Source organism: Hippoglossus stenolepis, chromosome 7 (genome assembly GCF_022539355.2).
Source record: "Hippoglossus stenolepis isolate QCI-W04-F060 chromosome 7, HSTE1.2, whole genome shotgun sequence".
Taxonomy (NCBI): domain Eukaryota; kingdom Metazoa; phylum Chordata; class Actinopteri; order Pleuronectiformes; family Pleuronectidae; genus Hippoglossus; species Hippoglossus stenolepis.
In genome coordinates this window covers 25,229,962-25,237,317 of record NC_061489.1, presented here as the reverse complement: position 1 = coordinate 25,237,317, position 7,356 = coordinate 25,229,962, and positions in this window count along the sequence as shown.

The following is a 7,356-nucleotide window of genomic DNA, read 5'->3' as shown; positions in this document are numbered from 1 at the left end:
TGCTCCCATCAAATTTCAGACCAACTGAAGAAGTAAAATCTGATAAACTTTCATAACTTGAAATCCTCCGGTCACGTTTCACCACAGTTAAAGCAGCAGCACGTCTGAAACAACACTGTTGACAAATGGGACTCACGTGTTGAAACTTCAGCCTGAACAGCATGAAAACTTTTATTGGACAATCAGCAAATGAGTGACTCTCAGTCTGCAGGTAAAACTCATCCACTCCTCTGGTTTCCTGATGGATGCTGCAGATGAACTGACCTTCAGAGTCGTTGACTGTTTTCATTCCCCTCGAATCTAAAGTCTGAAACCGTAGTTGGACCCACGAGACGCTGAGTCGATGCTTTGACATTCGAGCCGAGCCGTGTTTTAATTCTTATCAGCAAACAGTAGTGTGTGAAATGTTAACACATTTCTGGTGCTTTCCCAGACTCCGGTGTGTTTATTCTTAAACTTCTCGACAGCAGGAAGTGATCAAACCTCGTCCCCCCGGTAGTTTTCAGGCTCCACTGGCCTGTGGAGGAGAATTAAGTTCGTTTCCTTTAACAGAGTCAAGCTGCTTAAGAAGGAGCTGTAAAAAACAACACACCATGGAAGGTAATCGTGTGTAGTAAACACACAAACAGCAAGTGAAACGGTTCCCTGCTCCACTGGCGAACAGGTCTGGATCCCATCTGCTGCCACTGCTGCTGTTCTCATGGAAAAACTGCAGCGTGAAGCTTTAAGGAGCCAGACAGACGCTGAGACGAGGCATCTTACATTCTCAGCTTTCAAATTTGAAGAAGTTCAGTGAATAAACGCTCTGGAGGGAAAGAAGTGGCCGCATCCAGCTGCAGACGGGGGCTGGAGATGTCATTTCATGTGCTTCCAAGCTGCAGTATTTTACACTGTAGAAGATTGTTTTGATCTGTGATGCCAGATGTGTGAGTTGCGGAGGCCGTGACAAATTTTTCTTTGCGTTTCAACTCTCGACACGTTCAACCGGCCTCACATTTGAGTTTCTCTCCTGACGAACAACAAGTGAGCGCTGTGTTATATTTAAACTCCTGTTTTAACTGGTCCAGCCCCCCCGTCGCCCACCCAACCCCCTCTGCCAGGACGCGGGGCCAACTTTCCTTCTTACTACAGACCCTCTTTGACTTATTTATGATCATGAAGTCACAGTTTCCTCACACAGCTGGTTACTGAGCATTTACTCTGCAGCGGTGGCGTGGGGGAGAAAGCGTGACCAGTTAAAGATATGAACAAAACACGATAGATATCTGAAAATACTAAGTACCTTCAGCTCGCTCTCACAGAAAAGATTAGTGTGGTATGTATAACAAAAACAATATATACAGAAGTAAGTTGTCTGAGATTGTTATGAGGAATCTAGTCATGTTAATATTGGTAGATGAAATATGTTTAAATGCCAGAAATGGGCAATAATAAAAATAAACTTAATTTGCATTTATTTGCATGAAATCCAGATAAAGTCAAGGCATCGTAGCGAAGCACCAGAAATTGGGGAACCAGGTATTTTCTAAATTATAATGAGTATAAATGGTTACAAACGTTAAAGAATAAACTGTAGAAGTAACAGGAATAACATTAAAACCACTGCAAATCCATCAGTGGATTATTTACTGTATATGTTGTAGACGAGAACTTATTAATATTCCAGCCAGAAAAGAAAGCAGCAGCAGGGCGGAGGTGTTTGTGTGTGTGTGTGCAGAATGTTCAGTTTCTATTTCATCCAGCCGTTAGAAGATAAGACCCCCCCCCCTGTTTCAGTCTGATTCTCATGCTCTCAGATGTTATCGGCCTGTGATTCGCTGCCTGTGGGAGTTTCTCTTCTGGAGTTTCTCTTCTGGAGTTTCTCTTCTGGAGGGTTCTGTCTCGGCCTCGCTCAAAAGCAGCTCCTGTGTTTGTCTTGTAAGCAAACACTGGGTTATTGTTGCAGCAGATATGCTCCAGATAGTCTCAGTCAAAATAAAGAGAGAAGTTCTCTCTGTAGTCTGAGGGGGAAGGTATGTGCGTCTGAGGCCCGATAAGGAGCTCGTGGGCCTTGTTTTTATTCCTCTGGTCCGTTCACTAAGAAGCAGAAAAGGCAGTTGCATGTTTGTTGCCTTATTCCAGTTCAGTACTTGTGTCTGAACCCCAGAGGTCGACTGCTCCCTGACCACAAGCAGAACCCAGTTTGGTAACATCGGTCTGTGAAGGCAGCGTCGATGTTCTCCGCTCTCATCGCGTCTCTTTATCGCAGCGTGATGAACAAACGCTGATGTTTGTTCAGCTTTCCTGCAGCTTCACACGCCGACACGCCGGCCCTCAGATAACCGTCCCTCTGCCTGCTCACCAGACGCTTCAGCTGTCAGGAGGAGGAAGAGGAGGAGGAACCGGGCTGAGTTTATCCTCTCACAGGCCCGAGTCCTCAACTTGAACCACATGTAGAACGACTTCAGAGAGAGAGAAGACCTCAGAAACAAACCCAGCAGAGTCCAAACTGCTGGGTTTTCTGTGAGGAAACAGGTTTTACTTTCTTCCACTTGGATCAATGAGGAACTTCATAATAAGTTGTGTCAGGTTCAAACTATACAGTTGAGTTTGAGTTGTTGACTTCACTGCTTTGTTTTGGGGTCTAGAGAACTGAGAGTAGCTCAACTCCTTCAATCCTTCTTTGTAAAAAGGTGGCAGTCAGTTCTTCGGTCTGTTGTGTTTGGCCGGCAGCACCAGTTGGGTCTCGGACTCAACCCCTCCCCAGGAGTCGTTACCTACTGAGGGCCCCCAGTGTTTGACGTGGAATGTCTGAATCCACCCGGTTACACAAGAGGTCCGGGCCTCCACGCTGCTCAGAGTTCAGCTGCTCAAAACCAACGGCTTCCTTTGTGTTGGTTGGATCCTCGACTCAGGAAGCTGCTGTCAGGTCTTGGCTTCCTCCTCTGGCTGTTTGAAACGTCTTCAGGACTTCCTCTACGAGGGCCTGGCCCAAGAAGAACAAACACAGAGAGGCTCAGCATGGTGCTACCGTGGTTCAGGGTTCCAGTCCCAGGGAGGATAACCAGCCTATTAATACACACGGTGTAAAAGTGTAATGGACGTGTACTTTGACTTTTTAGCTTGGTCCATGTCCCCTCCACTAACATGGAGGATGATGGGGTTTTGACTTTGCCACCAGGCGGCTTCACTTTTGGAGAGCTGCCATGTCGTCCATCTTTATACACTACGGTCTATGCTCAAAATATATAAATCCAATACTTAGATTTACAACCAAATACCAGCTTATCTCCAAAAGTCCTGATTTGTTTTGTTTTTGCCACTGAGGTGATTTTATTATTCAAACCCTTCCTGTGTCAGTTCATCGTAAACTCTCAGCAGCCATGTTTGCGCATCTCTCAGGTCAATGTGAAATCGCCTCGTCTCTCCCAGATGGGTGCGGTGGTGCGGGGGGGGGAGTGTGGGTGGATGGAGCCGAGACTCGAGTCGGGCCCATGTGCCGACCACGACTCTCAGCCAATAAAGAACTCTCTCTCTCCAGGCATCGACTCGCAGCCGCTCTGTAATGAAAACAAGGCTCTGTAGACTTCTAAGGGTTAAACGATGAAGACGAGCAGAGGCTGTCCGTCCCCCCCCCCCCGCTTCCCGCAGGAGGACCGGATTTATTAATAGCGACCTTCTGCACATATCTGATTCTCCGTGGATTTACTGTCTCGTGAGGAGGACGAGGCTCCTGCTCTGAACACAAAACCCTGTGTTTGTCTTGGATCTGTTTCCCCTGTTTCTTCAGGGTGGTTTGATCCCTGGTTCAACAAGGAGAGCAGCGTACCATCAACACGCTGGAGTTCTATCCCATGGATTCACCTCAGCGACAGGTTTAACGTCGTCTCAACCAGACACCGTTTAAACCTCGTAACCTTTGACCTCACCCAGAAAAACAGCAACGGGAAAATGTCAAAATGTTTTTGTTTTGGTTTATTAAGAGTTTGGAAGGTTTGACCACAGCTCTGAGGTCGGGACTCCTGTAGATCTGTGTGCTGTCTGTAGACTTTAGGTAAAGATGGATGACGCCTCTCCTCCCGTGGTATAAGAATGAAGTCAAAATAAACGGGCGCCATCTTGCACTGGTGATGTCATGTCATGTCTGTGCGTCCAAGTTCCACCAACACGTGCGTTTAAGCCCGTTTTTACATCTTCAAATAACTAATTAAAACCAAACTTATCAGACACATGAAACAACTCAACTTTGACTTTTTAGTTTGGCTCATATGTCCCATGACATCACATGTGTCTCACTCCCTCTGATTCTGATGACATCAGCCTGTGACTCTGACAGGGAACATCTGTGAACATCTGCACCCGAGCCGCTCTGACGCTGCCGTGTCCCAGAAGCGCCTGTGATGAGCGTTTCGTGTCTGGACGTTGTTACTCCTGTAGTTTCATGTACGTGAAAACAACAATTTGCAACGTGCCTGCACTGGACGGCGCCGCACGTGGTCTCACCTACAGATAACGAGGAGACGATCCCGTGTCTCGCTGCAGCAGCGTCACATGGGATCACAGGGACTCCGACTCGGTCACGAGCAGCATCGGCTCAGGGCTGTTTTTAAGAACAAGTCCCATCCACAGGGAACATGAAGCTGCTGCATCCCCGAGAGAACTATTGAGATATTAATACTTATTGTGAATCTGATCAAACTGTTGAATTGTCAAAGCCTAGAGAGCAGCTACATCCACTGAGGCCCAACAGTCCCCTGTGAAACCACATCCAGATTTTTAGATCTGCACCAAACTGCAAACTCATTAAGATCAGTCCTCTCAACATGCCTGATATGTTGTTCATCAAGATTTATGAATTATTCTCTGAGAAATCAATTAAAATCTTGGAAAAAACATCCTGTCTCGCAAAAAACACACAAGAAAAGGTCATCTACTCTTCGTCATGTCCCAAATTCTTATATTTTAATTCCATACCATACATACAACATACTGTTTGTAAAATATATAAAAGAATTTAAATACTATTGAGTTTTATGCTTTAATAATAAACCAAAAGGGTAAAAATCATAAGTTGAGTTAATAGAGAGGTTTTCAATAAGTAGATGTTTTCAAAAGTTAAAAATATCAACATTTATATATATATAATATTAATCCTCAGCCTGTTTCTGTAACGTACGAACCTCCATGACGTCGCTGACCATCAGGACACGTAAATAACGTCTCACACATCCTCACACTATCTCCTGGAAATAACGAGTCACGACCTGTGATATTTTTAGTCCGAGCGCTCTCATCATATCTGTCGTGGACTCACAGCCACTCGCTGTTATCCCTGTGTTTCTCCTGGACACGTCCGGGTGTCCCACACGTGGACAGACATCATCTGTCAGCAGCTCGTCACTGTGTTTATTTAGGAGAAGATTCTGAGTTTTCAGATGCAACACGCTGCTCGTTTATTGCCAAAATAAACTCCTCCTGTGGGATTCTACAGCAAAAAAGAGATTTTCTCACATCTCAGTATTAAAGAAATGATGTAACATGACACCCAGATGTTTATCTATGGTTTTTATTCTTAACAAACCTTAAATCTTTATAAAGTTGTTCATTATAATCGTAGTTTAAATGAGTTTGTTCAATAAAATAACTGCCTAGACTAGTTTTCTTGTTTTGAATAGTTAAAATATGATGGTTTTCTCTTATTAAAAAGGATATATATATTTATAAAGCAGCTGATCTGATAACACACGCTTCACTGGCTCCAGAGAACAGACAACATGTTCAGTGGCTTGTGCAAACAGTGAAAGTGAAGACTGTTCTTTACAGAAACATCTGCAGAACCATCAGGTTCTCACAGTGAACTTTGGAACATTCAGATATGATTAACTTTCTTATCATTAATTACGACCCCGGATCCTCTGCAGCAGCCAATCAGCCGCAGGACGTGCTGTGCAGAACTGTACATTGTGTTGATCTGTCGTAAACATGTTATCAGCAGCAAGTCACCTCCTGCTGTGAAACAGGGATAAGACACAAACAGACCTTAATTCAGATTTAAAGTTAATACAACGTGCTGAAAAATGACTTGACACACACAGAATGACGTCAAGAAAAAGCCAAATGACCTGAAAGAGACAAATTGTGACCAGAAAAGATGCAAAATGATCTCGTAGAGAAACTAAATGAACATAAACAAGTGATTAAAGACCAGAAAAGATGCAGAACGAGGCTGAGAATCATGATAAAGACGAAATCGCTGCACAAACACAAGTTGTGATTCAAAAATAATGACTTAATCTCGTCTGTGCCTTTTCTCTCATAATCCATCCATCCTATAATAACACTCATGTTATTTTGCATGCACCTTTGGCACCAGCTCCTCGTCACAGCTCTGAAAACAGCAACAACAGTGGGTCGTGGTAAAAAGTTCATTCAGCTCAGCAAACTAAACAAAGTGAGTCGACCTCCGGACCAATGAAATGACTTCAGACTTCAGTTCTCATCGTTTCAAGCCTGAGGAGCTGCTGCCTATCACATATCACCCCCCATTACCCCCATAAAACCTGACTTTTTGAGGTAATTTCCTGTCATTGTGTCCGATTACATTTTCACAATAAACATCTCCTCAATCCTGCTCAGAGCAGTTTTACATTTCCAGGCGTTGTCGAGTGGTTATTTGGTGTCAGAACCGTTTGAAAAAACAGATCCTCAGACAAACAGGAGCAGAAATAAAGATCCTCAGGCTTGTGCAAGCTTCTAAGAAACCTGAAAAGCCAGAGATTAGACATTGAATAGAGAGCAGAGCGTATTTCTTCCCCCTGTGGCACAGGTGAGGCTTCTGCATGGATCTGTGCAGGCGTGGTATTATTTGGCAGACGGGAGGAAATCAGCCTTGCAGTCGCTCAAGCCGAGCTTTCAGTGGGAGAGCCACATAATTACGGGTCTAATGGAAATCTAAAGATATCATCGGAAGGAGCTGGGTGTTGTGTGTGTGTGCGTTGAGGCTACGGGAACTTTATCAGGCCTGTATTTACTGTTTCTGCCATGAGAACTTCAACAAACTGCGTCAGGAGGTTTCCTTCGCTGCAGAATCACCATAACAGTCGGTGTTTATCTGATCTGCGTGTAAATAGTCCCGTCGTTTCAGTACAGTTAAGATTCTCTGGAGGGAAACGTGTGTGTGTGTGTGTGTGTGTGTGTGTGTGTGTGTGTGTGTGTGTGTGTGTGTGTGTGTGTGGAGGGGATTTATGGTTTAAAAGGAGATTTTTATCTTTGTGCTTGAACAGGTGACTCGACGTGTTCTGTATTAAGACGTCAGAATAGAAACAAGAGTCGGATTAAGATGAAAGTAAAGATGGAATCAACTGGAGTTATTCCTTT